The sequence below is a fragment of the Manis javanica genome, chromosome 3, assembly GCF_040802235.1.
Source record: "Manis javanica isolate MJ-LG chromosome 3, MJ_LKY, whole genome shotgun sequence".
NCBI lineage: Eukaryota > Metazoa > Chordata > Mammalia > Pholidota > Manidae > Manis > Manis javanica.
In genome coordinates, this window is record NC_133158.1 from 186380666 (window position 1) to 186403281 (window position 22616).

General features: G+C 33.8%; 1 pseudogene; it reads left to right on the forward strand.

Annotated features, from left to right (window-relative positions):
• The first annotated feature begins 301 nt into the window (after positions 1–301).
• On the forward strand, positions 302–1253 carry LOC108400875 (FUN14 domain-containing protein 2 pseudogene; annotated as a pseudogene).
• The last annotated feature ends 21363 nt before the right edge of the window (positions 1254–22616 follow it).

The window sequence follows — 22616 nt, forward strand, 5'->3', positions numbered from 1 at the left end:
TTCTGGTCTCCAAATGTGGGTGGGGTTTTCAGCACAAGAACAGGTAATTCTCAGACACCAGCAGGGTGTCGGAGAATTCAACTCAATTCTGACATTTCCAAGAGTGAGCATCGGATCCCGCAGGTTGAGGAGGGCTCAGTCCCGCACCACGCTCTCCACACTGCCCTGGAGATGCCTGTCACCAGCCCAGGTTACCACTCATGCTTCTGACCAACTGGCTATAAGCTGAGGGTTCCAGTGACCGCCCCCCTAAGGTTCTAGAATTTGTTAGGATTGTTTGCAGAACTCAAGAAAACGCATTTACCAGCTCATTAAAAGATGTGATAAAGGAAAGCCAGCTTGTGGCAACAACAGCACGCCACTCAGGGTCCCACCACGCCGCGGCCCTGCGGATGTCATCGCAAGACGAGCTCGCCGAAATGGCCGCGTCCAGTCAAGGAAACTCTGAGGGAAATTTTGAGTCACTGGACCTTGCAGAATTTGCTGAAAGGCAACCATGGTGGCGCAAGCTGTTTGGGCAGGAATCCGGGGACTCAGCCGAAAAGTACAGTGTGGCAACCCAGCTGTTAATTGGAGGTGTCACTGGATGGTGCACAGGTTTCATATTCCAGAAGGTTGGAAAGTTGTCTGCAACAGCTCTGGGAGGTGGATTCTGTCTCCTTCAGCTTGCAAACCATACTGGGTACATCAAAGTGGACTGGCAGCGAATAGAGAAGGACATGAAGAAAGCCAAGGAACAGCTGAAGATCAGGAAGAGCAGCCAGATACCCACGGAGATCAAAAGCAAAGCAGAGGAGATTGTGTCATTTGTGAAGAAGAATGTTCTAGTGACTGGTGGGTTTTTCGGAGGCTTTCTGCTTGGCATGGTATCCTCAGGAGAATGACTTCACTTCCATTATTCCTGGTTTTTCCAACCAGCAGCCTCTTTACACCATCATAGGACACCGAGTCTTTCCTCCAGTTCTCCTGTGCCTTCCTCCCAGCTTCTATAGGCATCTGTTGGTACAAGTTGATAGGACCCCACTGTGAGCTTGATGGCAGTGCAAGAGACGACACACGTTAGTTTTCTCTCCCACCATACTCCCCACTTGACTAATTGTAGGACAGCAAGAATGTTCCTTTCCCCCATACAAGACGACTTACCAGAACTTGGTGCAATATGGTCACCTTAGAGGATGAACGGACGCTCAAACGTTGTTCCAAATTTGATTTGGAAAAGAAATAAGCATAGATACCTTATGTGCTGCATGGAAAGGAACTGAATACATTTGCCTTCAAGCATGAAAGATTTTGGCATCTTGGTGTCTATTTCATTTTTAGTTGGTTTTAGATTATATAATACTATTTATACCTCTTATAATTATTCTGACAGAAATGGCAGCATAAGCACTGTAATTGAAATATCTGAATATGGGATGAACTTGTGATGACAGTATATATACTGAGCTGAAGGTATTGTGTTTGGTGGGAAGGTCTTGAGGGAAACCAACCAACAGATACATTATAGGATATACAAAATTAGTGAATCATTTAGAGCCACTAAGATGATCCAGGAATATTTTCTGCCATACAGGATAATGCAACTCACGGCTATTTTTCAAAGGGTTTATTTATGGCAAAACAAGTGACTATAGTTGAGAGAAGGAAGAGTTCTTGGATTTGTTCTTCACAGTAAAGGTTTTGAGCTTTGAAATGTGAAATATTCTTTCAAAACATTAGGGGTGACCATAGCCCTGCTGTGTTAATTCCAGTATTTCTTTATCCAATTAACATGAACCATGTAACAATTTGAACCATAATTTTAAAAAGGTAGCATTCTTGGCATTCAGAGTGGAGAACAGTAGCAATAGCATGTGTGGAATAAATTATTTCCATTATCAAATGTAATCTCCTGTCTCACAGTGATCCCAACCCTTAGAATTATTCTTTAAAATGAAAGTTTATAGACACACAAACACACAAAAAAAAATCAAAATAAAATAAAAGATGTGATAAAGGACACAGATTAAGAGAAGCATAGGGTAAAGTCTATGGGGGTCCCAAGTACAGTTCCAAGTGCATAGCTTAGTCCACATGGAGCGGGAATGTGTCACCCTCCTGGCGTGGTTGTGTTCATCAACCTGGAAGCTCTTTGAACCCCATGCTATTAGGATTTTATGGGGGATTCTTCAGGTATGTATGTTCAAATATTAACTCCATTTCCAACAAATATTAACTTCATTTCCATCTCTACTCCTTTCTCTGGAGCCTGGAAGATAGAAAGGACAGCTTAAGCTCTTCATCTCACCCTGGTCTTTCTTGTGAGGAGCCCCACTAGGAGCCATCCAGGAACCTATTCAGAGTCACCCTAATAGAACAAAAGATGCTCCTATCGTTCTTCTCACTTCGGAATTTACAAGTGTTTTAGGAGCCCTGTGTCAAGGACAAGATCAAAGGCAAATAGTAGAATAGATGCTCCTGGTGTTCTTATCACTTAGGAAACTACAAGAGTTTTTGGAGCTCTGTATAAGGAATGGGGGGATGTGGTTTGGGGGAAGTAGAGACCAATGTAAATATTTGGTTCCAGTTTAACTTTGTACTCCAGGAGTGAAAGAAAATACCTTCTTGATTTGACTCAGAGGAGAAAACGGACTTCTTATCTAAATGCTCATTAATTTTTCAGCAAGAAGTTGAAAGAAATCTTGCCCTCATCTCTAGTCTGTGTATGTGCAGTAAAAGGAATTCTTGTATGTTCATCTTTCATAGAGCTTCGGTGAGCATGAAGTTAGCTAGGAAGTGATTCACTATCTACTGACTTCAGATTCTGAATCTCTGTATTTTGTTAATGGAATTGATAAGAAAAATGGGTCTCTCTCCTGGTTTTTTCTTCCTTTCCTATTTCCTTCCTACTTTACCTTGGCAGAGATTTATCTTTCGGAGCAAAGAGGAGTATGTATGTGAACTAAAGCAATGCTTATCTCCCTCTGAGGTCACAGTAGTGTGTGACTGTCCTTCTGTAACAAGAAATAATAGATTGATCATAGATGCATGATAATGAATGGATGGTGTTGGGAAACTACTATTTTTTTCACAAGCTACACAAAGTATTTGGAGGGAGGTCGTAAGTATTCCAGTTAGATACTGCAAACCAAAGTGATTTAATTTTTAATTGCAAAGATACATACTTAAAAAGTAAAATTATAAACATGTGCTAATGATTGAAATATCCCAAACTATCATTGAATAAGCTAAGTAAAAGAAAATAAGTAATTAAAGAAGATATAATCTTTAAATATGCTGATAAATCATATTTTAATATTTTTTAAAATATTTAATTTAGACTGAGGTCACTTCCTATGTAAGATACTAGCATATGAGAAAAAGAGAAAGTGATGAAGCTTCCAGAAGTCAATTCAGAATGCTCCTTCTCATTCACACCTTCATTATCACTTTGTTAATACATTTATCCTTCTCCAACTTGCCAGATCCAAAATTTGTAATCTTCCGAATTTTCCAGGTATATTGTTTCCCTTTTGCACTGTTAGAAAATAAGTTATGCTTTTCTTTCCATATAAAAGGATTAGGCCTCATTCACACTGCCACATTTAAAAGTTGTATCTTTCCTTCAGAATTAAAGGAATAATAAGATCAGCTCTTAGGTGACAACAGTAGTATATAAGTGATTGCCATAGTGTTGAGCATCTCTGTTTCTACTTCATCCAGTGTTTTATATTTAAAATACCCTTAAAGTATATATTTAAATTAACATTGAAATATTCTTCATCTTGGAATGTTTGAGAATATTATGGTACAGCCAGATGCTGAAAATACACACATTCATGATTATTTTAATTAATACTTTTAGATAACTTTGAACATTGTAACTCTAGGGGGCGGAAATCCCAGGGCAAAATACCTTGAAACCAAAATCAGTCAAAGGGAGAAATAAAGTGGGACAAACCGATTTATTTCTTACAGGCAGTTCACTTTTGCTCTCCCGTGCCTCTTGCAATCTGGCTGCAGAAGAAGAGGCCCCACCCAACCTCTCTGGTACAGATAAGCCCTCACTCACCCTTGTAATTACCTATTGATATGGAGATGGACTACTTCTCTCTCCTTGCAAACACCTACTGTGAGGAGATGCACTAAAGCCAGGTGAGAAATTCTGGAAATATTGCAATTTCACCCACAAACATATATTTTTTATTGAATTACTGCTGATACACAATCATATTGGTTTCAAGTATACACCAAAGTTGTTCAACAGTTACCCATGTTATTAAATCTTCATCCCAACTAGTGCAGTTACTATCTGTCAATACTGGAAGATGTTACGGAATCATTGGCTATATTCTCCATGCTGTACTACCATCCCCGCAACTTATATTATGATTGAGAATTTTTTTTAATATTGTAAAAATACCCTAAACACAAAATAATGTGCTGTGTATTCAGTTCTAAAGGACATATATACTCAGAATAAAGCTAAGGGGAAACAAAAATAATAGAGTTTGTATCTAGGTTGTAAATTAAACTACATTATTTTCCTTTATATAACTTTATTTTACTAATATTCTACAATAGGATTCTTGACTTTTGTAATGAAATATACCTTAAATTTTATGTTACTGTTACAAGTATGTTAAAACAATAAAATCAGTTAATTTTGTAAGTATTCACAGCATGTGAAATACACTAAAAATGGAAAAGAAACATATTACACAGTATAGAAAAAGTTACAAAAGTTGTTTTACTTAAAACACACTATAATTTATACTTGGATATACAACATGAAAATGCTGATAAAAGCTTTAATTTGTCTAAGTAGGTTTTAGGGATATATTAATCTATGTCTCACTTGATAAAAGAATTAACTGTAATAAGGTTTATTGATTTGCCCAAAGTCATATTGGTATTTAATGCTTTAAGTACAACTAGAAACTTGTTTTCAAGATTGCATGTGCAATTCTTTATGTACTATATTGAATTTAATTTGAAGAAGAATAAGAAGTGGTTAATTGCAGTGTAGAGAATAATCCTGCATACTAGTGAATTGCTCAAGTGATGTTAGTAAGGGTAAAATCCCAGAAGCTAAATAAAGTGTCCAATGATTTAATTCTGAAAATTTTAGAGTGGAAATATAGACACAGTGTAGTGGAAAGGTAATAAGTTGAAATGAGACAAACTGTAATGGGAAACCTGATTATACCACTGAATGTCAGTATGACCTTGGGTGAGTTGCTAGGTGTCTCAACTTGAGTTTAATTTGAAGATGAGCATGGTGATTCCTACCACACAAGATAGTTCTGAGTATTAAATGGTGTACAAAGGTAGACTGCTTCATATATCCTGACAAGCATTCCATAAATGTCAGTTTTCTTCCCAGTCTTGCTACCTTTCTGTATATTCAGTGATTCATTAATACCTTTTTCTTTTATTTATGCCAGAAATTTCAATAAATTTTATGGATACAAACACAAGTAAAACTCAGCTATGTCTTCCAGGAAACTCAATTCTGTATTTTGATTCTTACTAAGTTGTCTCCAATGAATCAAACTAAATTGGAACTCTCTGGGTTTTCTTTTCTTATCATTGCTGATAACAGAATTATAAACATACCTTGTCTATAACTTGGGACAATAGTAGAATAAGCAGTATAAATAAATGAATATGACTGAATCCAAATTGAGCAGTTAGATGCCATTTGACCATGTTAAAATCTAAATTTGTCATGAGAAATATATATATAAAATATCAAATATTATTTTGTATAATTGTGAATTATAGAAGCAAATGGATTTAGAGTGAATTTTAGAATGAAGGAAAACTATGACATTCATAATAATTACAAATAATCTGCCTTAAGGAAATTTTATAACCAGTGGTATTTGATGTTTTAAAACTCAGTGACTTTAGTATAAATCTTTACAAATGTAATTCAATTCTGTATATATAGTCTCTTACTGTCTCCCTATTTTTCTGAATTTGTTTCTCCAGAAACAAACTTTTCTTGTTTTCATCTGCCCTAATTTATCTGAACCTAACTGCCTCTTTATCTCTGTATTTTATTCCAAGAGTCTCCATGCCTATTTTTCTTTCTTTTTAATCTCTTTCTGTTTCTTAATTTCCTGTTTTCTTTGTATGTTATTCAATAGACAACTGCCTTTTTATCTCTATTTACCTCTCTCTTACTATTCTTGCATTTTCTCTCTGCTCTTATGTTCTTGTCTCTGCCTTATCTATCAAGTAATGAGAACAGTGATAAATAATAGCTGCCATAGAGTGAGCATATACTACATATAAAACAAGTAAGAACATATGTGAAACAATCTTAATTGTGTATTATTATTTTCTATATGTCAGAGTTTTGAGACTAAGGCTTAGAAAATAAACTCAATCAATTAATTTGCTCACAGTGAGCAAGGAAGCGATGATGACAATGACTGGCTGTGAGTTCAGAATACTCCAACATCCCCCTATAGGGGTCAGAATGGGTTGCCCCATGGTTTGCCAGTTTGGTATGAAAATTCTTAGTAGCTGCAAATAAGGTCCCAAAGACCTAGGAAGAAATGTTGACTTCTGCCTCTAACTGCCTAAAAGAATTTAGAGGGCCTATTCCAGTGAGGGAGCTATCACCATATATACCTACATTATAATATGACCTGGGTAAGGTAGACAGGGGAGAACTCAGTAGGTCTTGTTTGGTCTAAGTCTTCTCATTATCCCATTGTTTCTGGATGACCTAGCAAACAGTTGTTTACCAAATGTTTACTCTTTTCATCTTCCTGTGAATTTCTTTCCTACCCTTTGAAGTTCCAGACCCTTCCCATTCTCTGTAGTTCAGGATGACATATATACCTTACTCTGCCTGTCTCTGCAATCTCATATTATGTGAATTCCCAAAACGTACATACTTAAATTTCATTTTTTCCTGTTAATATGTCTTATGTCAACTTAATTCCTAGACTAGCTAGAGGAACCTTCTAGGATAGAGGAAAATTTATCCTTCCCAACCCCTCTTTAGTTGGGTACTGGGTTCATAGAATTGCAATTTTATGTGCATTTTTTTCCTTCTCTTGTTTAAATCCAGTATGTGAGGTTTATTACCCTTTCCCTCTTGGATATAGTGACAAAGTAATGTTTTAAAATAGATGCTTGTAATGGTCATTTGGGCTACAAAGGGATGTATCCTGTTAAAAACAATATACGTTGTATTCTTGAGCTATTAAAAAAAGAAAGGGACTATTTAAGGAGAAAGATAAACAAGTGAAAAATGGAATGGAGAAGAAAGAAGTCATGGCAACTGAGAAGACAAGAGTAAGCAAATACTATAAAGAGTATTTGAAGAAAGTAACTTCTAGGAGAAGAAAATTCAAGTCCTCTTTGAAAGACAGCATTTGAAGATTAGGGCCCTATTTTCCACTTATAAGATCAGCCTATTAAGAGTTCATAATAAAAGAGCATCAGACCCAAGAACACGCCAACATGTGTGCAACAAGCAGTGTCTACAGGCTGAACTGATATATTTGTACTATAATTAAATAACACTTTACTATATTTAATGTGATTACTCTGTTTTGTGTACAGTTGGCTCTTGAACAAGGCAGGGGTTAGGGGCACTGATGCCTCATACAGTCAAAAATCCACATATAACTTTTGACTCCCCTGAGATTTAACTGCTAATAGCCTACTGTTCATCAAACTCCTTACTGATATCATAGCCAGTTAGCACATATTGTGTATGTTATATGTATTTATATACTGTATTCTGACAATAAAGTGAGCTAGGGAAAAAATGTCTTTTCAAATCGTCACAGATCTCCAAAAAACTTTTCCAATATATTTACTGAAAAAATACACATGTAAGTAGACCCACAAAGTTCAAACCGATGCTGTTCAAGGGCCAACTATATTAATAAAGCATATGATACTGTGGTTATTAAAATACAATTCATTTAAACATATTTTTGAAAGCAACTGCTCTCAGGTATGCAACTTGATGTTCTTTAATGTTAAAAAGTGGTCTCTTTATTCTGAATCTGGTTTTATACTCAGGTTTAATTATACTAATTCTTTCTAACGTAGCTTGAGTTATTAGAATGCAAAGCCTTTAGGCATAATTTGTGTTTGACACTGATGTAAATTGCTTTTAGGCTCTCTCCTAGCAACTCTGTTTACACATCTCACTTTTATTAGAAGCTATTAGGGCTAATTAAAGAAACAGACTTAATTTTCCTTTCAAACTCTGCATCAGTAGAAGCTCCAGGTGTTATTACTTCTGAGTCTCTCGTCATATTATTGAATAAGAAAGAGAAAATATTAATTCCACAAGCAACATCTTTAGATTTCAGTATATGATATATTCATGAGTAAATTTTACTAGTTGGAAGGAGATTATATGAATCTCTTTGTTAAATAGGAATGAAATACCCAGTCATATTTATTTCTTTATGGTTAAGATTTAGAAAATGATAGATGTAGTTTTCCATAGCTATGGAAATCTGTCTTTAGCACCAACTCATTTGAAAGAATCTGTAGTTTTATCATGGATCATTACATTTTGAGCAACATTTTAAAACAGAAAAATAAAGGGACTTTTCAAGCAGTGATTTTAAATTGTTTTCGTCACCAAGGCAAACTAAATTTGCTACATGTAGATGAATGGTTTTATGATGATTCTGAATACTTCCTTGCTATAGAATCAAGGCTACACTAGTAAAATGAGGAAGAGTAAATAGGAAAGTCAATTTTTGTTCAATTCCTGGAGTCCAAATTTGAGCACTGAAGTGCTGGGTACAGGATCATTTGTAAAGAAATGGCAATATTTTGGTATTAACTAATAAGAGATCCTGAAATCCACCTATTAGGGTAAGGAATGAATATCAAAATCTCCCAGAAGATGATTTCATCCTGAAAGTGAAGGGGTAGGAAAAGATATTCCAGGCAAATAGAAATGAAAAGAAAGTTGGTGCAGCTATATTCACATCAGGAAAAAAAGGACTTTTAAGACAAAGACTATAACAAAGGACAAAGAAGGGCATTACATGACATGAAGGGATCAATCCAGCAAGAAATTATAACATGTATAGATTTATATACACACCAAATACATAAAGCAATTATCAACAGACCTAAAGGGAGAAACCAAAAGCAGTATAATACTAGGGGACTTTAACACCCACCTTAAATCAAAGGATAGATCATCAAGAAAATCAAAAGGTAAATATTGGGACCTTAAATGACACATTAGAGCAGAGGGGCTTAATAAATATTTTACAGGAAATTCCAAGTGCCCAAGGAACATCCTCCAAAACAGATCACAGGTTAGGCTACAAAACAATTCTCAATAAATTCAATTATGTTGAAATCATGTAAAGCATCTTTTCTGTCCACTGTGGTGTGAAACTAGAAGTCAATTACAAGGAAAAATCCTGGAAAACTGCAAAAATGTGTAGATTGAACAACATGCCACTGAACAACCACTAGGTTATGAAAGAAATCAAAGGAAAATTTAAAAAATACTCAGAAACAAATGAAAATGGAAATACGACATACTAAAATCTATGGGATGCAACAAAATGATTCTAAGAGGGATGTTCACAGCAGTTCAGGCCTAGCTCAAGAAACATGAGAAATCTCAAAAAGCAATCTAATTTAACATCTAAAGGAACTAGAAAAGGAACAAATGAGACCTAACGTTAATAGAAGGAAGGAAATAATACAGATCAGAGAAGAAAAATGTGAAACAGAGACAAAAATGGCAATAGAAAAGACCAATTAAACTAAAAGCTGGTTTCTGAAAAGAAAACAAAATTGGCAACTGATTCCACAGAAATACAAAGGATCATAAGAGACTACTGAACAGTTGAATGCCAACAAATCAGACAACCTAGAAGAAAAGGATAAATTCCTAGAAATATACAATGTTTCAAGAATGAATCATGAAGAAATACAAAATCTGAATAGCACAAATGAGATATAAAGTTAGTAGAAGGAAGGAAATAATAATATTATTATTAGTTAGTATTTTACTTTTACGAGCCAAAAAAACAACAGACTCAGTGATCAAAATCTTCCCAAAGTCCACGGCCAGATTGCTTCACTAGTGAATCCTACCAGACATTGAAAGAAAATCTAATAACTATTATTCTCTAATTCTTCCAAAAAGTTGAAGAGAGAGAGAGCTTTCAAACTCATCTTACAAGCCAGCATTATCCTGATTAAAACAAACAAACAAATAAAAAATAGGCAAGGACAGCACACACACAAAAGAAAATACATGCTAATATTCCTGATGAAGATAGGTGCAAGATTCCTCGACAAAATATTAGCAAACTAAATTCAACAATATATTAAAAGGTTTATACACCATGATAAAGAATGATTTATCCAAAGATGCAAGGATGCTTCGGCACCCACAGATCAGTGAGTGTGATAATGCCACATTAACAAAATGAAGAATGAAAATCACGGTCATCTCAATCGATGCAGAGAAAGCATTTGGCAAAATTCAATATTGGTTTATGATAGAAACACTTGTAAAATGGATATAGAGTAAATATGCCTCAACCTAATAAAGACCATATATGAAAAAATCCAGTTAATATCGTACTCAATGGTGAAAAGCTGACAGCTTTTTCTTAAGATCAGGAACAGGACAAGGATAACCACTCTTCCCCACTTTTATTCAACGTAGTATTGGAAGTCTCAGGCAAAAAATATACAAATAAAAGGCATTTAAATTGGAAAGGAAGAAGTACAACTATCCTTATTTGCACATGACATGATCTTATATGTATAGAAAACTCAACAGTTTCCACCAAAAACTGTTAGAAATAATAAATGAATTCAGTAAGTTTCAAGACATAAATACAATATACAAAAATCTTTTGCGTTTCTATATACTAATAACAAATTATCAGGAAGAGAAATGAGGAAAGTTATGCCACTTGCAATTGTATGAAAAAGAATAAAATACTTACGAATAAATTTAACCAAGGAGGTGAAAGACCTGTACACTGAAAACTTGATAATAAAAAGGACCTGTACACTGAAAATATTGATGAAAGAAACCGAAGAAGCCATAAGTAAATGGGAAGATATTCTGTGCTCATGCATTAGAAGAATTAGCATCGTTAAAGTGTGTACACTACCCAAAGCAATGTACAGATTCAGTGCACGCCCTATCAAAATTCCAATGGCATTCTTCACTGATACAGAACAAGTAATTCTGAAATGTGTATGGTACTTCAAAAGACCCCAAATAACCAAAGAAGTCTTCCAAAAGAACAAAACTGGAGGTATCTTGCTCCCTGATTGCAAATTGTACTACAAAGCTGTAGTGATCAAAACAGTATAGTATTGGCATAAAAACAGACATACATTAATGGAAAAGAATAAAAAGCCCAGAATTTGAATCCACAAAAACATGGTCAAAGGAGGCAAAAATATACAATGCTGAAAGAACAGAATCTTCAATAAATGGTGCTGAACATCTATTGGAAAAGGATGAAAATGGACTGCTATATCACATCACATATAAAAATTAACTCAAATGGATTAAAGATTTGAACATATGAAAATCTCCTGGAAGAAAATAGATGGAAAGCTCTTTGAATTCAGTCTTATGATTTTTTTTTTCCTTTGGATCTTAATCTAAAGCCAGAGACAACAAAAGCATAAGCAAATTAAGTTGGATGACATCAAACTAAAAAGCTTCACAGTACAGGAAACTATTAACAAATTCAAAAGGCAACCTACTGAATTGGAGAAGATATTTGGAAATCATGTATCAGATAAAGGATGAATTACCCACTATATATGAAGGACTCTTACAACTTATTACAAAAAGACAAATAATTTGATGAAAAATGAGTAGAGGACCTGAATAGACATTTTTCCAAAGATACACAACAGCTAACAGATGCATGAAAAAAATGCTCATTACTGATCATCAAGGAAATGAAAATTAAATTAAAACTCCAATAAGATATTATCTCACACCTGACAGAATGACAAAAAGACAAGTAAAATGTACATTTTTGATGAGAATCTAAATTGGTTTATCCTCTATGGAAATCAGTGTGGAGGCTCCTCAAAGAATTTAAAATAGAACCACCACATGATCCAGCACTCCCACTTCAGAAATTTATGCAAAGAAAATGAAAACATTAATTTGAAAAGATATATGCATTTCTATGTTTATTGTTGCATTATTTACAATAATCAAATATGGAAACAACCTAAGGGCTCTATATATATGTGTGTGCGTGCACACGCACACACACACACACACACACACCATGGAGTACTACTCAGCCATTAAGAAGAATGAAATCTTGTCATCTGGGACCACATGGATGGACCTTGATGGTATTATGCTAAGTGAAATAAACCACAGAAAAACAAATACTGCAAGATTTCACTTGTAAGTGGCATTTAAAAACAAGACAAACAGATAAACAAACAAAGTGCAGCCTCACAAATACAAAGAAGAATGTGGTAGTTGCCTGATGGGGAGGTTGGGGTAAGTAGCAAAATGGGTAAAGGAGATCAAGAGGTACAAACTATCAGTTATAATATAAGTAAGTCATGGGATATATTGTACAGCATGGATAATAGAGTCAATAATATTGTATTCATGTTGTATGGTGACTGATGGTAACTAGATTTATTCAAGTGATCATTTCACTATGTACACAAAATCAAGTCACTACACTGTACACATAAAACTAATACAATATTTTATGTTAATCATACAGTAAAAAAAAGAAGTGCTTTGTCTAGTATGTTCAACAGCTGTTCTTCCTTGGGGAGTTTCTATCGACAGCCTTATTTACTTGATATGGAACATAATTTAATATTTTTCAGCATTTCTTGATTTTTTGTTGAAAAATAGATGTCTTAGATAATGTAATTGAGAAGTGTAAATATTTGCTTGATATGGAACATAATTTAATGTTTTAAATTATGTGTAGATATTAGACTCCTTCTTCCTCAGGTTGTGTTGTTAACTTTGTTGTTTTTGCTATTTGTTTAGTGACTGTCCTGAAGTGACTCTATCAAGTGTATTCCCTGACATTTGTAGCTGCTGAAGTCTCTGGTCATTTAGCTTAGTGGTTAAGTGATGATTAGACAGATTTGTTTAAGTGCTTTGAATCAATAAAACCCCCCGATTTTGTCAGGGTTGTTTCTGGCATGGGGTGATGTGTTAAATGCTCTATAGGCAGTTTATCACTGCTTTAGCTTTCACTTCCTGCTTGTATAAAGCCTCACAGTCAGGCACAAGTGGAGCATCAGTGTATTCTTTGGGCTTTTCTGGGCATGCACACAACCCTGCACATGTGCATGACCTTCTAAATCCCTAGGAAAATGAGGTGTCCAAACCATTATGGACAACTTCTTCCTCATATCTAACTTACAACGTTTCACTTTCCCTTTGTTTGTCTCAACTGGTATTGTTTCCTTTCTCTACTGTGATGTTAAATAATTGCCATAAGTTTTTCAGTAACTACCTGAGGGAGGGAACTTTCTCCATGGAGCAAACTCAGAATCAGACAATCAGACCTGGGAATGGGACTTTCACAAGGTGCTACCATACGGTAAATAGTGCCGAGTCATCAAGGATGGAGCTTTGGGATGAGCTGTGCGATAGCGCTCCCCCAACCCCCAGTGATTACTAGGTTGCTGGGTTGCTAGTTTCACAGTTTTCATGGTTGTGAGACAGTCATTTGAAGGCTACCATGGACTTGGGGAGAGGAAGACGGGAATAGGACAAGTTAAAATGTCAAAAACTGACCGTTTTTACAAAAGCTTAGCTTTTTGTAGACCGTTTTTACAAAAGTTATAATTGAATACTTAACTCCTTAGATTGTTGCAAGCCTTTGGTTATCTAGAATTCTGAGAAAATGATTTTGAAACATTTTTTCAGTTTTGTTATGACTTTTATGAAGCTATAAGTTTTTGCAAGGACTTCCTCTGCTGTTCTGGAAATTCTGCCTTTCTCCTGAGTCTGTTATAAATACGTAGACTCCGAATAATTTCCATTTGTTGAAAAATGTACAATTAAATAATTTAAAGAATTATCTTACAGTAAAATTTGGATGTTTTTCCCTAAGATATTTTGTATCTGAATTCTAAGACTAATTTCTCAGGTCTCCCTCCAAATCACTCTTCACCAAAAGGTATGCAGTATGCAGGCAGAATAATACATCTATATGCAATATGAAATAGTCTGTTACTTATCTGTATATGTATTCATTAATATACTTATTTAAAATATTTATTGAGAAACCAAAATATTCTAGACACTGGCAAAATCATGGTGAATAAACTATGCTTTCATTGCCCTAATGAATTTTTGATTCTGTATTTTCAAGTAGATAATGATACTGGAAAATTCTTCCTTTGTTTAACTCTTTCTCATTTCATAGAAAAGTCCATATGTGCCCTCATTTTCACTTTTGATTTCAAAACAGTTTAAAATGTAAAAGTTGTGTATATTCTCAGAAACAAAATCTTCAGTACACAGCAAGTAGATATCATGTAATTCTTACTGAGAATGTTTCTTTGTCAGTGTCTCGAGTTGAATAAGGTATAGCCTCTTTTAAAGGAAATAATCAAATTATTGTGAACTTTCAGTCTTACAAAGAATTTTAATTAAGATATTAAATAAATGATGCTTTACTCTCATATAAACTTAAGAGCTAAGGTTTCTATTCTGCTTTAAAATCAAAACATATTTACAAATTAAATACTAATATAATTAAAAACAATTAAATTTCAATTAGTTCATTAATTTAATGTTATGAATGATATGCTGAACCCAAATTTTTGATAGAAGCTTGACTATGATATTGAGATCTACAGCAAAAGTGATTTTTCACATTTGTCATATCTGAAATTGTGGGTGACATGTGATGCTTAAATTTTCTTGCCTTTAAAAAAATCTTGGACTATTTTAGAAGCTTCATTTGTACACCATCATAATGTCATTGAAGCTTCACTTGACATGAGACATTATATTGATGTCACATATCCACTGATCATTTCTCATTTATCCTTTTAAAGTCAAAGTAGAATTACTTTTCACCAAGGCAGTTAATAGCACACCAAAAAGAGACTTTAAAATTATATGGCATTGCTTAGTTACAAGGTAAAAAACCATATGACCAGAATATTATAACAAATATCAAAGAAAAGTCATGTCTTTCTCCATGCTAGTAGTACTATAAAGCTTTTAAAAAGAATGAACTAGATTTTCATCCATGGACATAGAATGAGGCAAAAGATATAAATTGCTAAGTGAAAACCTAATATTGAATAAAACTGTTTTATTTAATATATTACATGCTATGTAATATATACTGCTAAATAATAATGTACTAAAGACTGTATACACCAAATATGGATAATACACACACATATATAATAGCTAGAAAATAAATTCCAAACTGTTTACTGTCTTTATTATTTTACTCTTGGGGAATAAGAATGGTGGAAGAGCTGAAAGTTTACTTTTGTTTGTAAAAAAATATTTCATACAGAGAAAATAGAATTTTAATTTCATGGTACTGCAGAATTATCTTACTGAAATGAATATTGACATTTATAAGCTAATTAATTATCTGGAAAAAACACTTAATAATCTTTAGATAAGAATGATGAATATTGATTGATTGTTCACAAACTAGCTCAAACAATAGCAAAAATATTTAAGTATTTCCCAAAGTATCTTTACTACATTCCTTTACTTTTGATGACCATGCAATTATTTGCATAGGTTTAAGAATATATCCCTTTCCTAAATGAATATACTTGGATATATCAAGTATATGACTGCACTGTCAGAAATATCATTAATTATATATGATAAATACACCATAGGATCTTGCTATTCATTTGAAAATAATATCTACAAATTCTTTCCAGGAAACAGATCTATAATCTGCTCTAGTATTAAGGGAATCATAGGCTTAAGATAATAAAGAAGATCATCTCTGGCAGGACATAATATTAATAACCTTGAGATCTCAGAAGGAGATACCTCTATAGGTACTTTAGTTGAAACAGAAGAGTTGAACTCAATGGCTCTTGGTTTCTTATCTTTTTAGTATAATGGGGTGGCAAAAATTTATAAATACAATATTAATATTTGGGTATTATTATTTTCCAGACATGAATTAACATTTGCTATGAACAGTATTCATTTTCATTTAAATAGAATTGTAGTACATCAGTGCAGAGTAATGTAGAGTTCTGGTATCACATTTAAGACAATATCCCTCCTGCCCTGTATAAAAATACTGTTTTTATTAATCATTATTTCTCTTATTTATCAATAAGAGTAAGGATAGTTTCAAGACTATGCACATTAAGTGTGACTTTCAGTGAAATTCCTTGAAGTCAGACAAGGGATAATCAATGCAATTGTGATTAAAATAGCCCATGTTAGGCAAGTTGCTGAGTAGTAACTCAGATCTCCTAGGATTTTTTTACGTAATCTCAAATCAAATTTGCAGCTTTCTTTCAATGTTATATCCATAAAAATCTTGCTGAGTGATGAATATCATAGCTCTTTAGGCTTTTGTACCTGCTTTGAAAGGATAGTAAAGGCTCAAATAAAATTATTGTAGGCACTTGAAGTTTCTCACCTGTGAAAGGCAAAACGCTGCAGTAAGAGTCCTCGGAGACCACTATAAAAGACTCATTTGCAAATAAACCCAAGCGCCTAAGAGAGAACTTTTAAAATACATTTAGATGTTTTATTTTTGAATTTTTTATATTATCATAACAGTTTTGAAAACAATTTTTCCTTCTTAGGCATGTCTTTGGGAAGTCACAATTCTGTGAAGATAAATACATCTTTTAAAAAATCTTTTATCTCAATAAAAGCTGTAGATCAGTTGAAATGAAGATTAAAGAAGAAATTAGGAACCATTAAGCTTGAAGTAGGTTGACTATAAGAGGCCATTATTTTGAGTGCCTAACAGAATGCTGAGCTTCCTGGCAACTGGCACTCTACCTCTCCTAATGAAAAACATTTTTTTATTTTTACTGTGTGCTACATTTTTCATTAGTATTTCCATCTTCACGTATTTGTTATTTCTTCATCTTTATAATTTCAACTCTATTTTTTTCTTCCAGACTAGTTTGTTCTCACTCCCACATTACTTTCTAATTCTCATTTATATTCTTTTTGCCAGCACCCCTTATTCATTTGTAGACATATTAACATTAAATTAAATAATTCATTTAAAATCTGTTTCTATCTCAGGAATGTAAGTTCTGTGTTGTTATGGACCTTTCTTTACTACTACTTTCTTCTCATTGCCCAAAACTTTCCCTTATAGAGAGAGAATTCTCAAGAAATCTCACATCAAAGACATGTAGTTAGGTCATCATACATTTATTATCTCATTAAAAAAGATACACAGGAAAGTCAGAAATGAGGAAAGTGACCTCCCTAGGCCCTGTTTTAGTGAGAAGGGTCAGTTGGTGATTAGACTTTTTTCACCTCGAGTAAAAATAAAATGTCTATTTGTATTTGTGCTTTCAACCTATTTCAAATATGGGTATGCATTGAACATAAGAAATACTTAATCAATATTAACAAAATTAAGAAATAGACATATTGGCCATCTTCCTTTTCGGGTCCATGGAGACAACTATAATTCAAGGCCGGGTCAACCACATATTACTCATACATTCTGATTCATTAAAATTGAGGAAAAATAATAATAATCATGGAATGAGCTCTGAACCTCTCTACACTGACATTCTTTTAACTTCATATTGTACACTTGTAAAGGGGCACTTACTGAAATTCATATTTATGATGGAAAAAAATTATACTCCTTACTGGAAAGACATTACTCATTTATTTTAAATCAACACAGTTATAGAACTGACTTGCTTGCTTAAACTATTTTTGCTATAGATAGGTTGCTGCATTTACAGAAAAAAAGTTGAAGACTAATAAAGTTTTTAAAAATTATGTCAGATCAAGAGATATTAGAGTCCAGAGAGATGTCATAAGGGGGATTTGTCCATTGAGTTGGTCTTTTCATGGTGACATGACTTGAGTTATATTTTAAGGTTTGATTATTAATTTAAGGCTAGTATTTCTCTCTGGATTATGGGTGGAAAAGTGATCATATTGAAGAGTATCAAGTCATACTAAGCAAACTTTTAAGGAATAATAAATAGTATATGTTTGTGAGGACTCCAAAACATTTAACTGTTACTTCATGAATTATCACTGTGTAATATAAAACCTACACTTTGGTTTATATTATCCTGAAGCCTTCTTGATAGGCAAAGACACAAGCAAAATATTAAGAGATGTGAACCAATGACAGTAGTGATATAACTTGATATCCTTTCAAGAGAATTTGGAGCAATTGAGCATGACACTCAATTTTCCAGAGAGTACTAGACATATATTGGCAAGTTATTTTTTCATAGACATTCAATTTTGTAAGCCCTGTGAATACTTTCTAATTCTTACTAACAAAAGTTTTCCTTTAAGAAGTGTATTCATGAAGAAATAAATGACACTAACTTTGTAATTTGAGGAGAGCTTAGTAAAGAATGATTTTTTAAGTAGGGCAGGTGGGAATAAAAGAAACCAATAATGAATAACTAGGGAGCCCTAGGTTTGCAATAAGGAAATCCACCCCTATGCCTCAAGTTATCAGCACCTGGAGAGCTTAGTTTTCATTAAAAGAATTTAGCCAAACTGCAGCAATCTTACAGGAATGGATTCAGGGGAAATATTCCATGACACGCTCTAGTCCCATCTGCTTTCTTGCTAGTATCTCTTGTTAGTTCAATTGGATGCCAAGAGCAAGGAGTTCCTTTGATGTATTCTGTAAAAATCAGTCTCTCAGCACAGGGCATAAAAGTGAAGACTGGAGAGTGAATTTGGTGAAGCAGAGAGGAAATATACAACCTGTATATATTTGACTAAGTTGTATCTACTAAAATGATTGTGTAAAACAGACTATACCTTAGATACCTTGATTTAAGCTATTCAAAATCTATTTTAGTGAACAATTTATAGATTATTATTTAGTTTCAATTAGTTCTCTAGAGGACTAATCTCATTCACTCTGTGTCAGTTTTTCCAAATTGTTTTATTAGAAGGCAACATTTATAAGGTTCCTTATAATGTGTTCCTTTATGTTATCCTTTACATGTGCGGATTAAAATTTCCACAGCTTTAAGTTAGGAAGCATTAACACACGTGTGTGCGCGCGCACACACACACACACACACACACACACACACACGACAAACATAAGAGTCTCCATATATTTCATCCTGATGTTTGACTGCACAAGTGCTCCTTACAAAGCTTTATTTATTTTCCTTTGTGTGTTAGAATCTATTAATGTAATCTGTCAGTCATCAACTGTACAGTGTTCTCATTGTAGTGACTACATTTCAAATATTTTAAGCACAGCTGAATTTCATTTTTCTTCAAAATGCTTTTCACTTTGCATTTACTATTGGCTCTGCAGTGGTGTTATTTCTCAGGCAAACAAGAAGCTACTTCAAATGTAAAGGCATTATTTTCACTTCCACTATTTCAAAGGATCAAAACCAAGTTTGCTTTTAGTAGGACGTGAAGAAAGCATTGCCTTGAGCTTGGTAGCCTGGAAGTTCTACTTACCCCCTCACAGATGCTATGTCATTAATGACATAGTAGGTATGACATACATCTGATTTTATTAGGTATTCAATGTCGTTATTCCAAATGGTAATATATCTCTAAAATGTGTCAACATGGTTAGAATTAAACGATTGAGCCAACGAAACCTAAATATCCCCTACTAGGCATTAAAACACATCTTAAATCTTCTCAGCTTTAGGTTACCTCTAGTAATGGAAATAAAGAAACGCAAAAGAATTAATAGTCTATAAATTATTGTATTTTGTTTAAAATGGCAAGTGGTGAATAAAAGTCATTTAGCAAACTAAAAGTTTTTGAAATCCAACACAATGAGATAAACATTTTAATTTGGGGCATGTGAATAAAGTAAATGGCTTATACAATTTTTCAGTTCACCTCACGACTCCCTGACACACACAGATCTGTGGTTTACTGTAAATGCATGTGACTTGCTATTTTAGGGAATCATATTTATTGAGTAAACTTATTTAGTGATAGCAGTAATAAACATTTATTTAGAAAGAAAGAGTACTAAGAGTTTTTAATGTCTTCAGTAATTATTTTTTTTAAAATTTTCACTGAAATGATCAATAGGTGTAGAGCAATGGTATTAAAAGGTCAAAAGAATGCCATAAGAATATGTTGAATAGAGTGGCCATGGCCTTAACAGATGAAAAATTCACCAAGAAGATTAAACTGCCTGATATGCAGCAGTCATAACAGGCCATTAATTTTTTATATTAATTAATTTCATAAAAGAAACGTTTATTAAATGGAGTTTCCAAGAATAAGAGAAATTTCCTTTAGTTGTCAGTGAAGTTATTTGTCATGAGATGTGTTTGGGAGTTAGTGTCAGCTGTACTATTCTCTGCCATTAGGTGTCTGCTGCCCACAATTCATTTTTTCATCTTACTCGTTCACCAACAGCCAGCCTCCCACAAATATGGCACAGTTGAGGGATTTCTCATTGATCCTAACTTCCAGCTCCTCTCATGGTAAACCTGCCTATGAAAGTCCACATCAGCCCTTGAACTGTGCTTGCATTTCTCTAGACGAGGGATTTTCTTCCCAGGTGCGCTACTACCTTTAGGTAACTTTCTACCAGGTATCTCTGAAATCTGAAGCTATTCAGGGTTCTCTTTAGCCTACATGCAACCCACCTTCATCTTGTTCTGTCCAAGTTGGATTTTGTAGATCACGTTCTTTTTGGTATTTGGCAATTTATGGGACAAGAGGACATTCCATTTATACTCTACAATGTAACCATAAATAAGGTTGTTTTTAAAAATTGTTGTTGTTATTTTGTACTAAGTAACAAAGATAATTAGGTCAGTATATTGAGACCAAACCTGAATATTTAGGAAAAGCATATGGGCATAGTGCAGAAAATGCTGTACATTACACAGCTTTTTTCTTATAGCAAAATCATCTTCAAATATGTACACTAATTATAGATTGGGGGTATCTAAACAGAGAAGTAGGAGAGGGAGGTGAAGACTGCCTGCACTGTAAGAGAAAGGTGAGCCGGAGATAATGATGAGTGCGTTCAACTTCGGTTTAACCATTACTATTAATATATACAGCATAATTTTTGTTGTTGAACAAATAATTACTATCTACACATTTTTGCATGGCAACTGCAGGGTAATAGGGAATATAAAAATGAAAATGCATCGTCTTTTACCTTTATGAATTTACAGTTAGTAGGAGAGCTGGGCTAATTTTTGTGAAAAGCTAGTCCTTGTCATTAAAAAAGGGAGAGGATATATTGTGTTACATGAATCTTGGGGATGGAGAGAATGCTGTATTAAAGAGTTGGTTCTTGAGGGTAGAAATTATTCAACAAAAGAAGAGTGAAAATACTCCAGAAAGAAGAAAGAGCATGGGTGATAAGAAAATACATGGTGTACATATAAAATAAAGGCAAATAAATATGGCTAAAGCACAGACTATAAAAGGCATTAGTTGAATACAAGTTTGACTAACTTAGTAGTAACTCTTGAATATCAGGCAAAGCCATTTTATTCTATTTCCTTAGCCAAGGTTAAAAAAATGCTATAAAATGCAAAGACAGTTTCCATTAATGAGGTGAATTATTAAGTGTTTCTTTGAACAATTTTATCTCCAAAACATTTGTGTTTATTTTTCAAAACTCCTGAAAATAAAATAGACCTGAAATTATCTTAAATGTACAGTTTTACCCTTCACAGGACAGTAATCACCACACAGGTGCAATTTTAGGAATTCTAGTTAGTTCTGTGTTTCAGGGATCAATGAGAAAAATATGTGCTGAACCTCTTGTTAAGTTACTGCTCCACTACGTGAAGATGCATATGAAAATTATTTTCATTCTGTTGGTATCTTCATTAGAGATTTCAACTAGTAATTAGCACAGTTCTGACCATAGCACACAGAGAGTGTAATAGTGAATTTGCAATGGAGGTATTAAAATTCAAATTTTGGGCTTTTTACTTACACAGGCTTGTTCCAAAATCCTAGGAAGAGTTCTGGATATTTGTTCATACAGTCATATATTTTTGGAAATGTTGCCGAAGTCAGATTTTAAATGCAATCGTTAAAGACTACTATCCCTTAATGGTTTATGTTACCGTCTGTCACCTTTTCTCTCATACAGGCTAACATTGGACTAAGAAAGGACACTTTTGGGGTATCTCTGAGGAAATATTGAGTTGGGAAATATTTTGGTATATTAGGATATATCTCTGGGATTTCCAATGTTTGGCTTTAGAAATTGCCCTCCACTCTACTGACTCATCCAGCATTGTAGAACAGAACTGAAGAAATTCACCAAATATATGTAATTTTCAGTACTAGGCTCTGGAATCATGGAGTAGTACAGGAGAAAAGAAATTAAGTATATGGATCCAGAATGAATCGTATAGAATTTCTCTAGTCATAAACTGTGTTAATTGTAAGTGTATTTACTTCATTGATCCTTTGA